Source organism: Miscanthus floridulus, chromosome 18, assembly GCF_019320115.1.
Source record: "Miscanthus floridulus cultivar M001 chromosome 18, ASM1932011v1, whole genome shotgun sequence".
NCBI classification, from domain to species: domain Eukaryota; kingdom Viridiplantae; phylum Streptophyta; class Magnoliopsida; order Poales; family Poaceae; genus Miscanthus; species Miscanthus floridulus.
This window is the reverse complement of record NC_089597.1, coordinates 642,768-665,897: the sequence shown is the minus strand read 5'-3', so window position 1 is coordinate 665,897 and position 23,130 is coordinate 642,768. Positions and strand designations below refer to the sequence as shown.

At 45.4% G+C, this 23,130-nt stretch overlaps 1 non-coding gene and 1 pseudogene across 1 annotated transcript; one reads left to right on the top strand and one right to left on the bottom strand.

The window, feature by feature from the left end:
* The first annotated feature begins 9,973 nt into the window (after positions 1-9,973).
* On the top strand, positions 9,974-10,045 carry TRNAD-GUC (transfer RNA aspartic acid (anticodon GUC)). The gene has a single exon. It is a non-coding gene; the product is annotated as a tRNA-Asp (tRNA).
* Positions 10,046-14,295: 4,250 nt separating this feature from the next.
* Positions 14,296-22,770, bottom strand: LOC136519978 (protein PARTING DANCERS homolog; annotated as a pseudogene).
* Between the last annotated feature and the right edge of the window lie 360 nt (positions 22,771-23,130).

Genomic DNA, 23,130 nt, shown 5'->3' with positions numbered 1-23,130 from the left:
GAGCAACTAATGTATGAAATGATTGTATGACCTTGCAAATAGCTTAAACATGTTTAGAAGATCATGATGAACAACTTTGGTATTCATGGTTAGGGGTAAATTGGTCTTTAAGCCATAGTTGAGGGTATCCACTCATTTGAATGTAGCATGTTTGACCAAGTTTGAACTAGGTGCTAGAGACTTTGCATGGAGTTGGTCACTAAAGCAAAGTTGTAGTATTTGGAATGGGGAACAACTTTTATTTTTGGGTCATGAGATAATAAGATGCATAGCTTAGTCTTTTGGAGCTCACAAAAATCACTAATGCACTGTTTACTACACTTAGAAAAATTTTCTAAGTCATGCTCGACTGACAGTTTGGCAAGCTCCATTTTAGTCCGATTTTTCTCTCCATCCATTACGAATTAAGGGAAAGTACCTTAAGCTACTTTGGAGCTGGTATGTAGGGCTACGACTTTGGTATAGATTGTGTGCGCTAATTCGTCATGGATACGAAGATCGAGCTTCACGAAAACGCGCTGTCAGGCCAAAATCGTGTGCGCTGATGAACTGAATCGAACGGCGTCAGTGGCCGACTGACGCCAGAACAATGCCGCCGCGTGGACGCGGGGATGGCCGCGCGTCGCCGGTGCCCTGCCCAGTGCGGCCACGACGGGCCAAAGCGCACTACATCAAGCCCCGCGCTCGCCCGCACTGCCCTGCGCTCCCATTTCATGTTCGGCTTCCTTCTTCGCCCTAGCGCAGCCGCCACAGTGGCCGCCAGCGCCATTGCCGTCACAGCTGCTCTGCTGAGCTCGCCAGCGCTCACCGTCGCCCCATTCTCCAATCGACCGCGCTCGCAGCTCCGCCTCACCCTTCTCCGCCGTTTCCACCTTGCAGCACCCGTAATCGTGCCTTAGGTAAGCCGCCGTCCGCATTGCGCCACCATGGGTGCGTCACCGCTAGAGCTCCGCTGTGCCGTGGTGCATGTGGCCTAGCTCCACCGTAGCATCCACCGCGTCGTGGTCGCCTTCTTAAGCTCCGTTGGGCCTCCCCATAGACTAGGAAACCATAGCTTTATCGGGATTTGGTCGGAGTTGGCCGACGTACCGCCGCGCCATCATCACCGCCTGCCATGGTCGTCGGTGAGGTGCTTCCGTACTTCTTCTAGCCATGCAAAGACCACCACCGGATGCGGACTGATGAGTAGATTGAGTAGGTGTAGTCGCTACCGCCGGCGAGATCACCGACGACGAGCCGTGGCCAACCGGCGTCGAGCATCGCCGTCGGCTCTGTTTTGCCTCACTGACCAATGGGGCCGACTGACCAGTGGGTCCCCATTGTCAGTGACAGTAGTGTAGAAACCAGTTCATTTATTTCCTGTTTTATGTGCATCTTTGAAAATAGATAAGTTGAGTTGTGTAGATTCAAAAATCGTGAACTAAATTTTGTAGTGTTCCTTAGGAAGTGTAGTATTTAGGAAAAATATGATATTAGCATTTGCAGTAGAGTTTTTGGAGGATTTAAATTGAAACTTGAAATGTGTTTCTAAATGTATGTAAACTTGTTTATTTTATATCTAGAGTTCCTTTGCTCCAAAAATTATGAAACTTTTGTGGTGAGCTGTTTTTGACAAGTATAAGCTTTGGTAAAAAATTGAGGGTCAGTGCATGCATGGATTTGTAGTTATAGATTTTCCTTTTATAATTAGGTGATCTTTGTATGAATTTTTATAAATTATTTATGAATCCAATATTCTTGAAATTTGTTGGAGGTTGTCCTAGTACCATATGGATGCTATGAAAAATATAAAATCTGTTGCTTGACACTTTTCACTAGGGTTTTCTATTTATGCTATTTCAAGCCTTTCTGCCTTGTCATTTTTCCATAGGATGTTTTACTTGGTAGAATGGCATGAAACTTTTACAGTAGTCTACTTGTAGCATTATTAAGGCACTGTAAATATTTGAGAATTTATGATGCACATTTGGTATATGTTTATTATTTACCCTAATTATTTAATTAAAATAATAAAGGCATTGAAATAATTAGATTGTGATTAAGCATGATGTTTTCTATGGTTCTTATGATGCATAGTAACTGTTGAGGTCAATGGTAAAGTTTAGAAGCCATTGATTGTACACAAATGACTAATTATCGCTTTATCATTCGAATACAGGACTGCATGTATAGTTTTGATCGCATAGATGATTTCATATAGATAATGGTGTCTACTGTAAAACTTGTTAATAAGAAAGTTGTAGATAACTTGCTAATCTACCTGGTGTTAAATTTTTACAGTCATAGGACTTAGGGTTTTCGAGTTCTAGCTGTTACAAGTTTGCTGTCCGAGAGGTTTACTTTCTGGACAGATTTGATTGAGTGATTTGTTTGCCCAATTTAACTCCTGAATCACAGTGAGAGTATTAAAGGAAAGTTGTAGATAAATTTATAAGATTTCCAGAAAGTCCAAGATCACCACATTTGGATAAGTAGAACTTCAGTTATGAGTAAAACAAGTAGCTGCTATTTTGTGATATAGTAGATGCATTGTTGAAGTAGTTAATTAAATAATCAAGAAGAGATATGCACATACTCAGTAGAACATGATGCACTTGTTATTACTTCAGCACCATGATGTTAAGAATACGTACATGAATGCATTCATCACGTATCATCATATTATACTTGTTGGCATATATACATTCGCAATATCTTATGCCATATTCATGCATCTAGGATCGACGGAGGAGATAATGTTGCTGGAGTTCGACGAAGGAGAGGAAGCGGACCAGCAGGAGAATCCTCAAGCCATAGCTCCCGAAGGCAAGGAGCAGAACCTAGAAGAGCTTCCGGAGTGCCCTAATCACCGCCCCACTTCCTTATGATTGATGCATTAGGTTATAAGAGTTGATTGGAACCACTTGATGCATATAAATTCCTTGTTCAGATATATACACCTTTAACCTTGTGTAGGTCCAGGATCGAATATATGCTTAGCCATGCTTAGACCGGTAGAAGTCGGGTGATTTCCTATCACCTGCGAAATATAGGTGGATACCGGAGCACAGTTGGCTATATTTGCTATCGTGGAAAAGAACCATGGGGTAATATAAATCAAGGCCGAGCGGAGTCTATGTGTAGGTTGACTCATGTGATTCCGTCTGTGCCGATCAAGGACCGTACCGTTGTTGGAACTTATGACAAGATTGAACGCATGCCTATCACTTAGCTACCCAGATAACTCGTTTCGACCATGAAGCCGAGTAACTCAACTCAGGCCGGGCCCCATTCTGTTGTGCGCTCCTTGCAGGGAGCCAGACTAAGCCCAAGGGCAGGCTAGGCCTAAACGTCCTGGCATTTGGTGTCCCCGATTGTGCGGCGCGGTACGAACCCACGAAATGTGGACCTGAGTTGTACCAAAGGTGACCTAAGGTGACCGTTGATCGGGTCTGCCTGGGTTTGTGTTAGGAATAAATTCCCAGCTGGTTGAAATCGATTCGAATCACCGTCTCTCCCGGATAGTGAGAAACTTAGCTAGCTCCAGCATCATAGTAACTGTGTTATGGAACATGATGGTTCGAATGAATATGGAATTACAATACCTGCTATGGTTACTATTGTATGCTATTAAAATGATATACCACATGTTTGGCACAGGATAGTTGCTAATTTAGAGATGGATAGTCATAATTAACTTGATAACATGATTATAATTGTATAATTGAGTTAATTGCTTTTTATGCAAAAAGTTGCCAAGCTACATCCACTTATACAGCCTTGCATGATCCTTGGAGTCATTTTATTTCTGGTTTATGACGGGTAAGTCTAGCTGAGTACCTTCCCGTACTCAGGGTTTTATTTTCCATTGTTGCAGATGGCACGGTGTATCATGGTTATTGCAAGAGTTGCTTCTATCCTGCTGTGGATGAGGAGTAAGCCTTGGGCAGGCTTCTTTATTAACCCCTCTACATGTTTTTGTGGACTGTGATCATATGTTGGCACTGTATCAAACTATGTTGGAAACTTTACTTTCAAACTTAATTTGCTTCCGCTTTTATTCATTAAACTTGGTTTGTAATAACTGTGTTTCATACTCTGATGATGGAAATGTATCTATGAACTTTATGTAATATGTGACATGTATGTTGAATCATGTACGATCTTGGTTGTTGTAAATCGTTTATCAAGACCCGTCGTGGTACTCGAAAGACTACCAGGTTTATATGGGTTCAAGTATGACAGTGCGACCGCTTGCGGGCTGCCATTGTACTTGTACTCTTATAAATTAGTCGGTTCTGCGACAGCGTGTTAAGCAAATTGCCCTGGCGATTCGATGGGGTAGTTGGGAGGAAGCATACAATAGGGTGCGCCGCATCTTATGTGCAATGCATTACTATAACACTGGCTTGAAATGGTTTGTGGACACCGGAGGGATGTGTTTTCGGGACCCATTGAGGCATGTCCTCTATCGTGTGTTCTGGTCATTCGCGCAAACGGAACATGCATTCCAGTTTTGTCGGCCAGTCATACTTGTTGATGGCACTTTCCTTACAGGAAAGTATAGGGGCACCTTGATGATGACTGCTGCTGTTGATCCTGAGGACCAGATAGTACCCATAGATTTTGCTTTGGCAGAGGGAGAGAACAATGAATCGTGGTCATGGTTCATGCGGGTTCTACGTGTACAAGTGCTTGGCCCATCTCGCACCATATGTTTGATCTCGGACCGTCACCTAGGGCTTCTTAATGTTGTAGCTGAGCATATAGATGGGTTCCCGCCTCTAGTGCATAGATGGTGCATGAGACACTTTGCCGCTAATTTCTAGCGGCGTCAACGGAAGCATGAGGTATGTGACAAGGTAAAGGCTCTATGTTATGTATGTACAGAGCACCAGTTCAAGGAGACAAAAAGAGAACTAGACAAGATGGTAAATGAAGCGGGAAAGGCCTGGTTAGAGGCGTAGATGGAACAGAAGGCTCAGTGGGTGTTAGCATATGACGAGGGGAGTTTCAGGTATGGCATCATGACCACTAACTCCTCGGAGTCCTTCAACCATGTATTCATCAGAGTTCGATCATTGCTTGTGTCTGGAATTGTTGAGTTCTCCTTTCATAAGTGCAATAAATATTTTGTGAAGAGGTGGGAACTTGCGCAGAGGAATATAGCTGAGCAGGGGCATTTTGGAAAGGCCAAAGCTGAACATTTGAAGGAGGGTGAGGAATTGGCCAAGCAGCACACTGCCGAGCCATATGGACTCCGCCGCCATATCTTTAGTGTATGGGGCAAGGGTAGCACAAGCTTGGGCGATGAACGTTATGGTGGTCTAAACTACCGAGTTGATCTTGAAAAGGTAGAGCGCAGTTGCAACATCCCTTAGATCATGCATGCCCCTTGCTCTCATATGATCACAGCCTATAGGGTTTGTGGGTACAACTATGAGGATCTGTCATATATGTCACCCTTGTATCTCCGTTCGAACACCGTTAGTATTTGGGAGATGAGCTTCGAGCCATACCTTGTCCCGACACAGTGGACACCTTATAATGGTTATGACTACGTGCCGCATCCGGATCTAATGAAGGTAGGGAAGGGTAGGAGGAAGAAGAAGCGACTCAAGGGGGACATGGACGCTATGAGAGGATACGACGAAGACTTGTATGGCAGGGGAGACTTCAACGAGACCCGTGTCAGAAATCTTTGCTCCGTTTGCAAAGAATCTGGTCACAATGCTAGCAGGCATAGAAGACGAGGGCAGTAGGTGCTTTCATATTGTGTTCATATTGCATAACAAATAGTTCAAATTTTACAATGCTACATAATGTTAATTTGAATATTGTTAATTTTAATACTCTAACCCTTTGTTTATCAATTTGTAACAGGATGGCCCCTCCCATGCCGCACCAGATGTACCCCCTTCTTGAAGTGGAGTACGACAATGAGGTTTCCAAGAGGCGTCTGAGAGATCCTTTCACTCTTGGGACTTAGTTGGTTATGTCGAACTTATGTCGAACGAATATTGTCATCCGAAACTTGCAACTCGTCAACTTGCGCATGGTCTCCATTTATTTTCTTCATATTCGTTTCAACTTGCGCACGGTCGCGGCAGCACTTGTAGTTGTTTACAGCACCGACAGTAGCTCCCGTTCAGTTGCAATTGAGGCTGGTCAGCTTCGGTCTGTGTCCAGGTACTGCCACGCCATGGGGCTTGGCGCGTCAGTGCCGCGCCGTGGGCTATGGTGCGACAGAACCTAGACACAGATAGAACCTGGGCTTAGGGTTGGCGCATCGATTTTGTTCGTTTTAGAAATTCTCAACGCATTCGCTATTATTAAAAAAAACTTGGAGAGCGACAAACGGATAGGTCGGAGGATGACAAACGGATGGGATCACTTAAGATCGACAATGGGTAATTCAAGTATGTGATACATGGGTACAATACATCAATAGTTCAAATGGAAAACAAGACAACACAATGAAAGTTCTGATACATGGCGCAATTCAAAAACCCTCAGTCAGAAATATACTGAGTAAGCAACTCATCGTCCGAGTATCAATCATCTACCACAACCCTATTGCTATGGATAGGGTCACCTACATTGCCCTGATCTATCTTTCGCCTGTAGTAAGCGGCCTCCACTTCATCTACGGCCTCTGCGGCCTGAGTGAAGAACGTGTCGTCATCATCCTCCGCTTGCAAGCCCACCTCTGCTAGAGTGATGAGCTCGCTTAGTCTGCCAGTGTCGTCCTTCCTCAGCGTCCTCCGCCTACAAGCCCGCCTCTGCTAGAGCAATGAGCTCGCTTAGTCTGCCAGTGTCATCCTCAGTCTCCTTCGCCTGCAAGCCCGCCTCTACTAGAGCGATGAGCTCGCTGAGTCTGGCAGTGTCGTCCTCATCCTCGTGCCCCTCATCAGACAACACAATCGGTGATTCCACAGTACGACCAGCTCGCTTTCTGTGCTCATCTAACTTTTTTTCCTCGTACCTTGCACGAGCCACCTCTACAGCATGTTCCTCGATGCATCCAATCCCTTCATGTATAAAATGCAATTAGTTAGCAACGCGATTATATTACATTTAAAATCAGGCAACGAAAAAAGGCTTTCAAGCACTCACTGACCCATAATGCAACAACATGCTCGTTCAAGACCTGCATATGTACTCTTGTCCCCTCCCTTGCCTCCTTCCTTGCCCTCTCCTCCTCTAACGTCATCCGTCTCTCCAATCCCCATTTGTCAAGCCCAACATCGATCGGGTTACAAATACCGTGCTGTCTAGCAAACTCACGCATCTTGTCTTTGTGATGTTTAACGAAAAGGTTGACGTAGTCAGGTCCATATCTCCTCTTCCGTGCAATTACTTGCTTCCCCTTCAGTTCATCTAAGAACTTAGCTTGACCATCATAACATTCCCACCTGTATTTCCTAGTGCTCTGTTCAAACAAAAAATTATATCATATATGTCTTAGCAAAAGAAACAAAATACGATTTCATGGTTACCACAAAAATAACCAACCTCATCATAGTCAACCATATGGCCGCAATAATGGCCTATTCCAAGCTCCTAAGGGACTAGATCGTAGTTGGATTTAACACCACATTCGCACTTGACTGGAGGTGCTTTGTAAATTAACCTTTCTTTCTTCTTTTGCTTTGCCTTTGGCGGTTCTTCCAGCCATTGGTTCTTAGGACCATACAACCACTCCTTGAAACGACACTTCACCATTGAATACACCTAAATAATGTGACATTAGTACATGAACACATATAGCTCAATATTTCAACACATACACTTTGCACTTACTTCATGCTTGTTTAGACACACAAACTCCAACGTATTCTCAGGGTTTATCACAGCTCGATCCCCGCAATCGCATAGAGGAGGTTCCTCGAGTCGTCTAACTGCAGCTAAGTGCTTCTCCTTAGCCGTCATTGGAGGGGGGTTAGGGGGAGGTGGAACCCACCGCTCGAAGTGCTCTCGTGGATGTCGCCCTCTCCACCAATCGTCGAAAAGGAGGTACATGTGGTCAAACTTGTCTGCACTGTCGATCCACTAAAAGAAAAAGCATCTCTCATGGCCCTACACAACAAAATTCCAACAAAATATTATTAACCTAGTAATACAAATGAAAAAGAAAAAACATACGAAAACAATTACTTACATTAAAATGACTGCATGTGTAGAAGCAACGAGCCGCTGTGTCCGGATGTCTCGATTGAAACACGTCGGCCGGACGACCACAGTCACAGTTAGAGACAGGGAGTTTAGGGAGGACAGGGGCATCTTTGCTAGACTCGTCGGGATTAAATTCTCTAGGACGACCCCGTTTTCACCACAACTGCTCCCGAAACATGTCTTCCATCTAATAAAATGGTTCAAATTAAACATCAATCAAAACAACACATATTAATGTAAAATATAATCATTTGCATTGCAACTAAAAAAATATAACCAACACTTATAGCAACAAAAACATACATAGTAAAAATACTTCTAACTAAATAATTAACCTTAACATTGACAAAATCAAACTAATATCTTCTTCCAAACCGTAGCCCATAGTTTTCAAACATAATTTTCCTCCTAACCTTAACTCTCATTCATAATATTTCTATCCACCATTCAAACGAAAATAAAAAGTGCGTCATTACCTTGAATGAGGACGAAGAGGGAGGGAGGCGGCCACGGAGGGCCGACCGGACGGCGAGCGCGGCGGCCAGGCGCGGGTAGGCGGGCTTGCTGCTCGGGCAGGCGGGACTGGCCGCGGGGCTTTAATTCGGCTTTGCCGCGCCAAGATTGATGGCGCGGCAGGCCCTGCCACGTCACCGGTCAGTATTTTCGGTCGTCGCCACGTCAGTCACCCGCCGCGCCGACAATAGGCGCGACCAAAAGTGTTAGTTTTGAAAAAAAAAATGTTAGATTTAAAATTAGTTTACAAAAAAATATTAAAATTAAAAAAAAATCTGTGGTGCGGGCTGTCCACAGCCCGCCCTGCTTGCATCCTGAGGTGCTGGAATGGGGAGCCCCAGCGGAATGCATGACTGCTTACCATGCATCAAGCACTTCAGTCCATCTCTGCAGGGCTGCCATTGCCCAGCGGCGGGAGTCTACAGACGAACGCTTGACGTCCCTCCATGTTCTCTCTCTTTTACGCACGAAGTCACGAACACATGTGCTTGCACTGAGGTGTCGCTCTTCTGCTCCATACAGTATTTCTCTCTTTCCTGCTCCCATATTTCTCTTTCTTTGCTCCATCTTTTGGGATCATGATTCGGCCTTCTATTGTGGGAGAAAGGGCACACGTTCTTCCTTTCTGTCCTTTCCAGCTCTGCTGCTGCGCTCTATGTAGTAGCACGAGCTCTAAAGTACTCCTGGCCCGCTAAACGAGTGCTCGCACGAAACCGTCTTTTTGGCTCAGTATCTCCGATTATTGGAAACTTTCAGCCAGCTTTCAGTTCAGGAGCTCTCGGCCGTGGACGAGCCCGTACTCGGGCTGACGCGTCAGTCACGCATGGCGTTGCAACTTGCGCGCGCGGGGTAGTCGCAGGGGGCACGACGACGGATCGTGGACGGGACCGGCGGCACCCGCGCTAGCTGCACGCAGCTTTGTATATCTGCAGAGAATTAGTACCGCGGCTACTGCCTGCACGCAGCTTTGTATTACCACGTTGCCGTGTGTGTGCATATATGTGTGTGAATGTGTTTTGTTACCGCCATGGGCCATCTTCGTCTGGTTCAAGCAGCAATTGGGAGTATTCCAGTATTCCTTGCCTGAAGTTTTGACCTTCTTAACAATTTGCAGCCACTGAGGGGTCCTTGTGATTGGCCGGTCACCGTGCACCTGGCTGGTCTGGTGCTTGGGACATGGTCGATGGAACGTTCACGGCTCAGGGCTAAGGTTTTCTTCCTCGATTTTCCATTTCAGAAAAGACGATGGATATGTAGGTGCGACAATAGGTTAGGGAGGGTTTCCATTTCAGAAGTCACCAACCAAGTCGTTGTAGTATAGTGGTGAGTATTTCCGCCTGTCACGCGGACGACCCGGGTTCGATCCCCGGCAACGGCGGTTTTTTTTAGTTCTGTCTACCCTTTTCCCTGTCAAGCTTGCTCGGATCTCCAGGGCAATTTTTAAAATCTTGTTTTACCCATCTCCCGAGTATTCTCGCCTGTCAAGCTTGCTCGGACCTCCAGGGTCTCTTTGTTTGGGATTTTACTTCCGCTTCTGTTGGACTACTATACAGTGAATGTTGGTGCTTCTATCAGATATTGGTGCTTGTATCCATGCAATATTGCTTGAAGCAACAAAGCAATCCACAGTTGCACGTGATGTTCACCCACGAGCTGTCCTATGTTACTTGTTCTCGTCCATTTTCTCATGAGTGCGTGCGCGCACCCATAAAATATATACTTCCTCCATCTCAAAAGGAATGAAAATCTCAAGTTTCAAGGCAAGATTAGTGGAGATGTAAAATTACGTATGTACTCCTGCTTATAGAGAGTTCCCGCAGAAAGTTCTCCACAATGTTCAAACTATTTTATACTGTGGTGGTTCTTTTCCTGTTATTTTTTATTGGATGGGCCCACTTGAAAAGGGTGATCAAAACACAGGATTTTATTTCTTTTGGGACAAGATTTGAACGCCATGATTACATTTTTTTGTGACTGAGGGAGTACTGTACTACTAGTAGTAAACACAGCATGTCCCTAGAATCCCTTTCCCACAGCTTCAGCGCAAAACACGTATAGGATCTACCACACTCACCCTACCCTGCTTTACTATGCAGTGTCCATCTATATACATTTGCCAAAACATGCTCTGTCTCACAGTTTCAGCTTCTTCCCACATCTGGGACGTGGGACCCAAACTTTGTATGTGAGCGAACATATATGATGCGGCACTACAGGCTGTTAGCCTTCAGAAATAATGCCTTCTTCAACTCAAGATAAGAGCTGGTACTGATGAACACTGATGTTGGATCATTTGGAAACATCACTCACTCGACGTCCTTGTCCATAGGTTCAGTGAAATTTTGTGGTCAGCATTACTAAATACTAACGTTATTATACCAAAACAGAGCAAGTGTGCAAACGGTGGTCCGTGCGGCAATCAGGGAAGGAGAAGACTGGGCAATGGCTGGTTTCGCGCCTCTGTCGGTGCTAGTTGATCTTTGGTCGCAAAGCAATGCTGTAATGTAAGGCTTATGCAGAATCCAGTAGCTAGGTTGTTCATGGGCCGTGTTGGGGGTTCCTCACCACCTTCATTGCCTTTGCTGTAAGGTTTCAAAACTCCGTTCCTCTTAATGAAAAACGGGTGCAACCCCGCTCGTGAAAAAAATACCAAAACAGAGAAAGAGAGTGAATAGGTGGGTAGTGATGGTGGTGGGAGGTAGGCTTCAGATCATTTCGACCATAGAGTTGTTTCTGTTTGGAATGTACATTTTTTTTCTCTGGAGTGCATCATCAAATTAAGGATGAGTGCATCGGTTTCACTCTATTGACCATCTATTTCTGTGTTATATATTCTGTTCTTGATTGGATGGATGCTTACACAGAAACAATAGTCATGCATAAGTTCAGATCGGAATGCACAGATTCTAAAGTGTCTATCATCAACTGTGGGATACGCAGTACAACGTCATTTTCATCCAGGTCTTTATCTATACTAAGTTTGCTGCTGCACGAAAATTTACAGCTTGCCCAGGGACCCAGGGTCCACGTATCGCCAACCTATGCCAGCTAGAGTTGGGGAGAGACATTGCAACGGCTTCGGTAGTCAGTTCAGTGGTTCACCCAGGGACAAACTCGATCGAAACAATCTGATTTTGCCTGCAAATCAGGAGACTGCATCAGCAATTCAGCATCGTGGAATTGCAAACATTTCTATCAATGGGAAAAGAACATTCAAGATCACAAGGGAACACTTTGAATGGGTTAGAAAACTAGGGACCACAAGAACTCGAGCATACAAGGAACATAAAGAGCAGACATGATATCTTTTGTGGGCCTAACTTCTATTCTATCAGTAGGCATGCAAATCAAAAGGTTCTTATCCGCATACAGCTTAAAAATCAAATTAACGAAAATCAATCTTGTTTATGTATGTGCATTCCTCGGGCAAAACATCAATAAAGATCGACAGAGAACGAAGAACAAAGAGAAGCAACAAACTGACAGTTCTGTGGAGCAAATCTGAAATGTTTGACATACTTCCGGCAAGTTCAGATTGCCTGCAAAGCCCTCCACGCAAGACAGTCGCCAGCCATTTTACTCAAAATTGACATTTCCCAGGCATTTGACACCGTGTCAAGGGTTTTTCTCTTGGAGATACTCCAGCACATGGGCTTCGGCCAACGCTGGACAAATTGGATCTCCATGATCCTATCCACGGCCAGCACAAAAATTTTGCTAAATGGCAAGCCAGGGAGAAGAATATGCCATGCTCGCGGTCTCCGCCAAGGCGATCCACTCTCACCGATGTTGTTTATCTTGACCATGGAGGTCCTCAATCGATTTCTGTTGTGGACTGAGCAGCAGCTACTGCTGACACCGTTGCACCCAAGTGTGGAGACCAGGGTGAGTTTGTATGCGGATGATTTGGTGCTCTTCGTCAACCCAAACGCCCGCGATCTCCAAACCATCAAGGCAGTACTGATGATCTTTGGCCTAGCGTCTGGACTATTCTCCAACCTCGACAAGAGCGTCGCAACCCCGCTGCATTGCTCCGACGCCGACGTCGCTCGCGTGCGTGACATCCTCTCCTGCCGGATCGAGGATTTCCCATGCCGCTACCTGCAAATCAGGAGACTGCATCAGCAATTCAGCATCAGGAGACTCAAGCGCTCGGATGAGCAGCCCCTCATTGACAAAGTCGCCGCAAGGATTCCAAAATGGAAAGGAAATCTGCTCAATGTTGCTGGGCGCTCAGCACTGGTCAAGGCGACGATGTCATCTATCTCAACCCACTTGTCGATTGTGTCGTGCTTGTCTGCTTGGGCAGTGGAGTCCATCGACAAGCTTCGACGCGCCTTCCTCTGGTCTGGTGCCGATACTGTTATTGGCGGCCGCTGCAAGGTAGCGTGGGAGGTCGTTTGGCGCCCACGAGACCTTGGGGGACTTGGCATTGCTGACCTGCGGCGTGCCGGGATTGCGCTGCGGGTACGTTGGGAGTGGCAGGCGCGGACTGAGCAGCGCCCGTCCTTACGTTCCCATGAGCGATCGGTGCTCGCAGTGTTTCAGGCGGCGACGGTGTTCACTTTGGGGAACGGCGAGTTCACTTTCTTCTGGACCGATCGGTGGCTCCAAGGCTCCACCATTGAATCCTTCGCCCCGGCGCTCTTCGCGGCTGTGGGCGTCAGGAGAAAAAAGGCGACGGTGGCGGAGGCGCTTCATCAAAATGCTTGGATCAGGCATATCACAGGTCCGTTCACCATGCGGGTGCTTCTTGAGTTCGACCGACTGTGTGACATGATGGAAGGGGTGCAGTTGTCGTCTGAACCCGACACTTTCACCTGGAGCCTGACCGCTGACCACAGCTATTCTGCGGCGTCAGCTTACGGCGCGATGTTTCTCGGCTCCTCGAGACCACTTGGGGCCAAACAGATTTGGAAGACCTCGGCTCCCCAGAAGGGTCAAGTTTTTCCTTTGGTTGGTTATGCACGGCAGATGTTGGACGGCGGACAGGAGGTACCGCCATGGCTTGCAAGATTCAAATACTTGCATCTTCTGTGATCAGGACGCTGAAACAATAGAGCACATCCTGCTTGGCTGCACCTTCAGCCGTGAGGTGTGGGATTCATGGCTCAGAACACTACATCTGCATGATGTTGTGGTGGTGCGGCAAGAACAGGTGATGGCGTGGTGGCTGCAATGCAGGATACGAATCCCAAAACCTGTCCGCAGAGGCTTCGACTCCCTCTTCTTCCTTATTGGGTGGATGCTGTGGAAAGAGCGCAGCACGAGGACCTTCAATAGGATCTCAACATCGGCAGCCCAGTTGGAGGTGTTGATACAGCAAGAGATTGACGAGTGGTGCCTCGCCGGCTACAAGCAGCTAAGGTCGTTAATGGCGCTCCAGTGATCCCACTTGTGCTTTAGTCGCGAAAACTTTTAGTATGTAATCACATCCGTGCGCTGTTGGAGAAGAGGGTCTCGGTAACCAAGGATTACCGTGGCCTCTCTTCGATGTAACAAAAATTCTTCTCTGCTTAATAAAATACGTGCCTCGGCACGATTGCGAAAAAAAGAGAAATGTTTGACATACTCTGAGTAAAGCAATTGTTACATATGTTGAGCCGGGGAGAAGAATACCTGCAAGAATTAGTTAAGTTTAGGGCTTAAGAAGTACTGTGGATCCCTGAAGAACCTGACAATCCTCTCTGCCTTTTCAGTGGAAAGATCGGTGTTTTCCAGAATGAATTCCTTGGATGCTTTTGCAATTGCTTCGATAGAGTCAATGGCTTGGGCGGGCGATTTGCAAAAATAGGACTCGAAACATCGGTCATTTACAGATTTGACACTGGACCCACATTCATAGACACAGATGGACCCACTTGTCATCCACTCGAGTGTCATCCTAATCAAGGAGTCAATCTTTCGAGTGTTATTTTTGCAATTTTTTCGGCTTGGGCAAGCTTAAACAAAAACAGAATAGCATCAGTACCAATCAGCACGCCATGGTACACATAACATGGAAAAAATAAATCGAGAAAGGCAAGTGATGTGCAAGATATAGTGCAGGGAAGGTAACAGAATTCAATCTGCAAGATATAGCATGTGCACATTCTTATTCTGGAGTAGTTGAGAATTTTTACTATAGTTGCCGGAAATTGGACGGCTCACGATTCTTTTGCATGTCAACTTGTAAAGTTTCAAAATATGTTTAAGCGCTGATCTGCCCTGAATCTTGTACAGATTAAAAGGTACTGTGGTTAATTCTTCTCAATCTCCAGAGAAATGTGTGCAGATGACAAGGAAAATGATGATACCCCATATTGTTAGTTGATCTCCACCAATAGGCCCAATGACCTATTGGGCCCTATCTCTGCTCCCTAATCGGGGGAGCCCAACCCTAACTCGGTTGGAGGGCCCCTGTCGCACGGCACATATAAAAGGAATGTGGGGGTGAGGGCTCGGACTACGAGGTTGACCGGAGCCGCCACACCCACCGAAAGAGAAACCCTAATCCGATCCTAAAGCGTGCTGCCAGCGACGGGATGAGCCCGCCACCACCACTACCGTCGCGCCTATGCAGGTTCTCCGACGCCCCACTGCCTCACCACCACGCCGTGCACTGGCGTCCATGAGGCTGCATCCAGGGCGGCAACGGCGTCCACGCTGTCGTTGCGGTGAAGCTCTGCAAGGTCGTGGAGCCTAACTACGGAACTACGGGTGAAACACAGAGGTACCAATTCTACGATTTTCACAATGGTATCAGAGCCAGGTTCACTCTGTGTAACCCTAACCCTAGATCGGGTACGGGAAAAGTGGACACAGTTTCAACAAAGAACCCTAGCAGTTCGTCAGCCTAGGGTGTAGATCTAGGGTTTCAGATTGAAAAACAAAGAAAATGCCTGATCCAGATCGGATCGGGACGGAACTCGAACCCTAACCGTACAAGAGAAAGAGGACGGTAATGAGGCTACCTACCTGGAGCCTGGTCGTCCTGTCACTGCCGTCGACCAAATCCATGGCCGACGAGAGAGAGACAAAGCCACCGGGCTGGGTAGCCTGGCGCGCTCGAACTCCGGTAGATCAGTCCAAATCGGAGAAAGAAAAGGGAAAGAAGGGAAGAGATTCGGATGAACTCCGAAAAGGAAAAGAAATCAAAAGAAAACAGAAAGACTAGCAAACGGGGGCACCGCGGCCAGGCCGCTCGACGGCGGCGTGCTCACCCGTCGGGGAGCACGCATGCCGGCGAGGGGGCCGGCGGCGGCGCCGTGTCTGCCCGCTCCACTGCCTTCGCTGGCTCTCGGTGTCTCGCTGTGGCGGCGCTGTTGTGCTATGGAGAAAGAAAGAAGAGCAACGAAGAGAGAGAGGCAGAAGACCAAATGGGCTAGGGTTTCGGCCGACGCGGCCGGTCGGGTTGCTTTTGATCGAGCGAGACGGCCGGGCGACCATCGGAGGTGATTCGACGGCGGAGCGCTGTTGGGCCAAATCCGGCTCAGGCGGGTGCGCGCGCCAGGCTGAATTCCCGGCCCAGGCCCAGGTTGCGGCCTGGGCGCAGGGGGCGCGCGGGAAGGGCGTGTACGGCCGTGGGCCGTGGGCTGCCTTGCTGTTTTGGGCCGAAAGAACAGTACAGAAAAGAATGAGTTTTTCCTTTTTTCTATTTCCAGCAAATATTTATTTCTGAAAAATGAATAAATGGTTCAAAAGAAAAATAGAAAATGTAATTTTTTCCTGTGGGTAAAATTCAAGAAAAAGATTTCCAGTAAATGTTTATTTCCTGGAAATTGATTAATAGATTAAAGGAAATAGAAAATACATTTTTTCCCTGTGGGTAAAATTCAAGAAAAGGAGAAGTTTTTCCACAGCTAGAGAAATTGCTTATTCTCCAGTTAATTTGTACCAACGTGGTATTTAATTAGAGAAAAAAAAGAAAGTTTTTTCGCTGCTAAAGAAATTATTGATTCTCCAGTTATTTTGAACCAATGTGGTATTTAATTGGAGAAAAAGAGTTTTGATATGATTATGATGTTGTTTTCTGACCAACGTTGTTAATAACAATATCGTAATGTTAATGATTTATGCATTAATTCTACTTCTGCCCAACGGTGATGTAGAATTAGTGCATAAGAACAGATGTTAATTTTAATGATTTATGCATTAATTCTACTTCTGCCCAACGGTGATGTAGAATTAGTGTGTAAGAACACTTGTGAAAGTTAAAGATTTATGCATTAATTCTATTTCTGCCCAATAGTGATGTAGAATTAGTGTATAAGAATAATTGTATGTTTTGATTTTGACCAACGTTGGAATCAAGGCATGCAAATGATGTTATTTTTATGTTAAGAAAAGTTTTGACCTGGTTTTCATCTTGTCTAAGGTAGACTGGGTAGTCACCGCACCGCGTTCCACTGAGTTTGTGGCACCAGTGAGGGAGACAAAAGAGAATGATGCCACTTGGGCAACTAAAGAGAGGGTTTTTGAATCCCAAAAGATAGTCCTATGATTTTTGTGCATAGGAAGTGGGTCACTGCCAACAAGAAATATTTTGGCTGTGATAAAGAACATGATTGAACCTGCAATTGTGGGCTCAATCCTAGAGTGTGACACGGTCACCGAGTACCTCGATATAATAAAGAGTCAGTTCACTGCCTCTTCAAAGACATATGCTACTCAGCTGATAAAGCAGCTGGTAACAGAGTGTTACTCTGGAAATGGTGGATAAGAGAGCTCACGATGCGTTGTCGAAATTATGGCACTATTGTTCAGGCCATATTTCGAGGGGGAGAATGGAAAGACAAGTTAAGTAATGATATTCTTCCTCCATTAGAGCTCTCAGTTTTAGAACAATGCAAAGAATGCATAAAAGGAAAGTATGTAAAAGAATTAAGAAAAGATGACAAACGAAGCGCAGGAATTCTACAGATTATTCACACAGACATCTGTGAACATCTATGGTCAGTTTCCTGTAAAGAGTGTGGATGGTAATGATTCGTTCATAACATTCACAGATGATTACTCCCATTATGGCTATATTTATCCAATCAAAGAAAAAACAGAAGCATTGGATAAATTTAAGAAATTAAAGATTAAGATAGTCAGGTCTGACCGTGGGGGAGTACTACGGTCGGCGTACCCTAAAAGAATGGCATAATAGCCCAGTATTCCATACTAGGTGAACCTCAGCAGAATAAAGTAGCTAAAAGAATCAATCGTACCCTGATGGATATGGTAGGCAGTATGATAAGTTACTCCACCTTACAGTTGAGCCTATGGATGGAGGCGTTAAAAACCTCATTCATATTCTCAAAAGAGTACCAAGTAAATCGGTGCCCAAAACACCGTATGAGTTGTGGACAGAAAGTGTACCCTCACTAAACCACTTGCGTGTGTGTGGGGGAGCCCTGCTGAGGCTAAAGTATTTAACCCAAACATTGAGAAGTTAGATCCCAAAACAGTAAAGTGCCATTTCATTGGCAACACAGAAAAATCAAAAGGTTTTCGTTTTCCACTGTCCAGAGAGACATACAAAGTTTGTGGAAACAAGACATGATGTTTTCCTAGAGAATGAAAAGATGAGGGAGAGCATGGTAGCTCGAGAAATTGTCCTTGAAGTGGAGCGGGTGTATGCGTCCACTCCAATGATTTATGAGCCATTTTTCTCACTACCTGCTATAGCTGCACCGACAGTGCTAGATACTATGGTGCCAGCACCTATTGTTATTTCACCTATGGCAACAATGAATGAAAATGAGGAACCTGTTCTTCAGGATTCTATAGAACCTATTGCCACACATGAGGAGGAGCAACAACAACCTCAAATAGAAGATGTGCCAAATGTGGAGGCCCCTAGAAGGTCTAAAAGAGTTAGAAAATCAGCTATTTCTGCTGATTATGAAGTGTATAACACTAAGGAATTTCAAATGGAGGATGTTCCCACCTTATTTGAAGAAGCCATGAGGAGTGATCATTCATCAAAGTGGCTTGAGGCCATGCAAAATGAAATGAAATCGATGAATGTCAATAAAGTTTGGGATTTGGAAATAATTCCTAAAGGAGTCAAAACAGTAGGCTATAAATGGGTCTACAGAATAAAACTTGGCTCTTAAAGGAATATAGAGAAATATAAAGCGCGACTTGTGGCAAAAGGCTATATGCAAAGAGAAATGATTGATTATAATGAGACCTATTCTCCAGTCTCATGTAAAGTTTCCTTCAGAATCATAATGGCATTAGTGGCACATTACGATTGAAAATTACATCAGATAGATGTAAAGACGGCATTTCTCAACGGAAACTTGGAGGAAAATGTTTACATGGCACAACCGAAAGGTTTTGTCATGGAAGGAAAAGAACGAATGGGATGCCACCTAAAGAAATCCATTTATAGATTAAAGCAAGCTTCAAGACGGTAGTACTTGAAGTTTGATCAGTCAATAAAGAATTTTGGGTTTTAAAGAGAATGTAGAGGACAATTGTGTCTATGCAAAGTTTAAGAATGGGAAGTTTATCTTCCTTATCCTATATGTAGATGATATCTTACTTGCTAGTAGTGATGTCAGTCTACTATTAGAGATAAAGAAATTTGATATAAAAGATCTTGGCGAAGCCTTATTCGTTCTAGGGATCAAGATTCACCAAGATAGAAGAAAAAGGGTATAAGGACTGTCACAAAAGGCATACATGGAAAAGATCTTAAAGAAATTCAGTATGCACAAATATAGTCCCTCACTTGCTCCTATTATCAAGGGCGACAGATATGGGGATTTTAAATGCCCCAGGAACCAATGTGAGCTCAATCGATAAAGTGAAAGTGGTTCCATATGCTTCAGCTGTCGGAAGCTTGCAACATGCTTAAGTATGTACGCGCCCTGACTTGGCATTTGTTACCGGGTTTTACTTGGCAGATTCTAGAGCAATTCTGGAATAGAACACTGAAATTAGTAAAGAAAGTCTTGCATTCTTTGCAAGGAATGAAAGGCCTCATGATGACGTATAGAAGATCTGATTGACTCCACATGGTGGGATATTCAGATTCTGATTATGCGAGAGTGAATGCATATCCAGACGTGGATTTTCTATCATCTCGCAAAGGGGGGCTATTTCATGGAAAAGCTCAAAGCAAACTGTCACTACATCGTCCACAATGTATGACGGTTTGTAGCGTGTTATGAGGCAACAGGCAGGTGAACTAACTAACAAAGTTCATACCCAGTTTGAAGATGGTTGACGACATCTATAGACCACTTAAAGTAATACTGCGATTATAATCTGGCAGTACAGTATGCTCACAACATAAGTCAAGTGGTGCTGCCAAACACATTGACATAGAGTATTATGTTGTGAAAGATTAAGTCCGGGATCAAGTCATAAGTCTTGAGCATATAAGAACAGAAAGAATGCTCGCGGATCCGCTTACAAAAGGCTTACCACCCAACATGTTCAGAGGACATGGTGTTCAGAGAATATGTAGCTAGCTTGGGTTTAAGGGAAAGCCTAAAATATTCCTGGACAAAAGAAGGCCCAAAGATAAGTATCTATTTCAGAACAGAGTAGTGAGTTGTAGCTGTTAAGTCTATCGGAAATGGACCGTGACGATGAGACATGCTCTATGAGCTAATCTGTAATGGAATGAACAAAAGCAAATGATATGAAAGTGAAAGATGGAATGAGATCAAGGGGGAGAATGTTAGTTGATCTCCACCAATAGGCCCAACGGCCTATTGGGCCCTATCTCTGCTCCCTGATCGGGAGAGCCCAACCCTAACTCGGTTGGAGGGCCCCTATCGCACGGCACATATAAAAGGAATGTGGGGGTGAGGGCTCGGACTACGAGGTTGACCGGAGCCGCCACACCCACCGAAAGAGAAACCCTAATCCGATCCTAAAGCGTGCTGCCAGCGACGGGATGAGCCCGCCACCACCACTACCGTCGCGCCTATGCAGGTTCTCCGACGCCCCACTGCCTCACCACCACGCCGTGCACTGGCGTCCATGAGGCTGCATCCAGGGCGGCAACGGCGTCCACGCTATCGTTGCGGTGAAGCTCCGCAAGGTCATGGAGCCTAACTACGGAACTACGGGTGAAACACAGAGGTACCAATTCTACGATTTTCACACATATCAGAAAACAACGCCTACAAATAACATGCGTGTCCTCCCTAGAGACAGAACTTGCAAAGCAGTCAGAACAAACAAGCTAGCATTGATATCCATGTAACCAAGAGATCACAAAATTACACAAGCTGCAAAAACAAGTTGATCAACTCACCGCATTTGCATCATGACTGTCAATACCAGGAATAGAGGTGAGCACTCATAAAAAAGCATCCATGCACTGAACAGCTTGCTCACGCTACGAAGACAAGCAAGAGAATCATTTAGCAACAACATGACCCGTTGCTAGTATATGAGCATGCATCTGGGAACAGAACATACCTCAATTCTCATAGCTGCGACGATGTTTTTCTGCCTGCACACTGAAGAAAACAGACACGCGATCAGTGCCAGCTCGCAGTTCAGAACTTGAACATGAGTCAGGAAATTGGTAAATGAAGCAAAGAGGTTTTACCTCCACGAGCATGAGCTATCCTTACAATCTTCTCGACTCGGATCACACACAGGCACGAACGTAGGGCAGCCAAGCTCCATGCCTTACCTGAATGAGGACAGCAGTAATAAGAACAACCCAACCCAACCAAACTAGGGTGGTGTTTGGATTAGTGACTAAAATTTAGGAGATGTGTCGGGAGGATGTTGTATGTGGTGTTCGGATAATAATAAAAAAACAAATTATATAATCCGTCGGTACTCCACGAGACGAATTTTTAAGCCTAATTAATCCATTATTAGCACATGTCTACCGTAGCACCACATTGTCAAATCATAGACTAATTAGGCTTAAAAGATTCGTCTCGCAAATTAGTCGCAAACTATGCAATTAGTTTCGTAATTAGTCTATATTTAATACTCCATGCATGTGTCCAAACATTCGATAAAACAGCGGCTAAAATTTAGGAGGGGCAACCAAACACCACCTAGAACAAATGCTTACTACGTACTACTTAGCATCACAGTATGCCGGACCATACTTGAAATATGACTGATTGAATGATTCATTCTGCTCTGCTGAGCGGACGACGACAATGACGTAGAGGTACTTGAACTGCCTCTTCAGTGTACTCACCCTGCAAAAGCATTCCAAGTACGACATCACCATTACCATCGCCACGCATGCAGTCATCAGTGCATAACAACAAACATAACACAGAGGGAAGATTGTGACCTGCTGAAGAGAGCATCTTCCCTTTCAGGAAGCCAGTCCGTCTCGAAGATGAAAGCAACCGATAAGCCCCCATTGTTGAAGAGGAAGTCCTGGAACCCAATCCAACCCAACCCAATCAAAGCCATGCGTATACACAGTTACACACACAGCACGGCAAAACCAGTGGCATCTCTGGATTGGAGCGCGTAACGGAGAAAGCGACAGGAAATTGAGTCGGTACAGGTTGGTAGCGAGGAATGTGGCGATGAAATTGACGAGGTCCGGGCGCTGCTTGTCTCTCCACGATGTGCTCATCATGCACACTCCTCAGCCTGCGATCGCGTCGACCAGGGGCGGAGGACCCAGCAGAGCTAATGCATGTATACGGTTGTGTGATGAGATCAGATCCGAACACAGATCGCCAGATGAATTAATTAAGCTAGGTTTCGGGTGCTGGGCGGCTGGGCACGGCAGGAAGGGAGGACTGAGAGAGAGTAGTACGCTTACCCGGTGTTGGCCCTTCCTCTAAATTCCTGAAAACTGCGCTATGCAAAAAGAAGATTTCCCGTCACATCAAACTTATGGTACATGCATAGAGTATTAAATATAGACGAAACCATAAATTAATTGCACAGTTTGCTTTAACTTTACGAGACGAATCTTTTGAGCCTAATTAGTCAATGTTTGAAAAATAATTCACAAATACAAACGAAATGCTACAGTAGGGAATCTTCACTATGCAAAGTTTGCCTGCGCAAACTTTGCCCAACTAAACACCGCCTTGGGTGCTCGTCGCCTGCAAAGGCCTGGCGACAGGCCGGAGACCTGGCGTATGGCGGCAGCGGCGGCGGGCGCCCAGACATCGCCGGGCGAGAGGGAGAGCGCATGCGCACGCGGGGTGAGCTGTGAACGGAGAAGAGAAGGGGGGACTGGAAATTTCAAATCTGCCTGCTCCTCCACGTCAGTTGCGTTTTTGGGGTGCTTTACCTTTTTAGGGGATTTTGGGGTGCTTTACCTTTTTTAGGGGAATTTAGGGTGCTTTAGTAAGGGTTTAAATCCAGGGCGTAAAGTTTTGGTTGTGACATCGAATGTTATATCGGGGTGTCATATGAGGTGTTCGGATACTAATAAAAAATAAATTACAGAATCCGTCAGTAAACCGCGATACAAATTTATTAAGCCTAATCGATCTATCATCAGCACATGTGTTATTGTAGCACCAT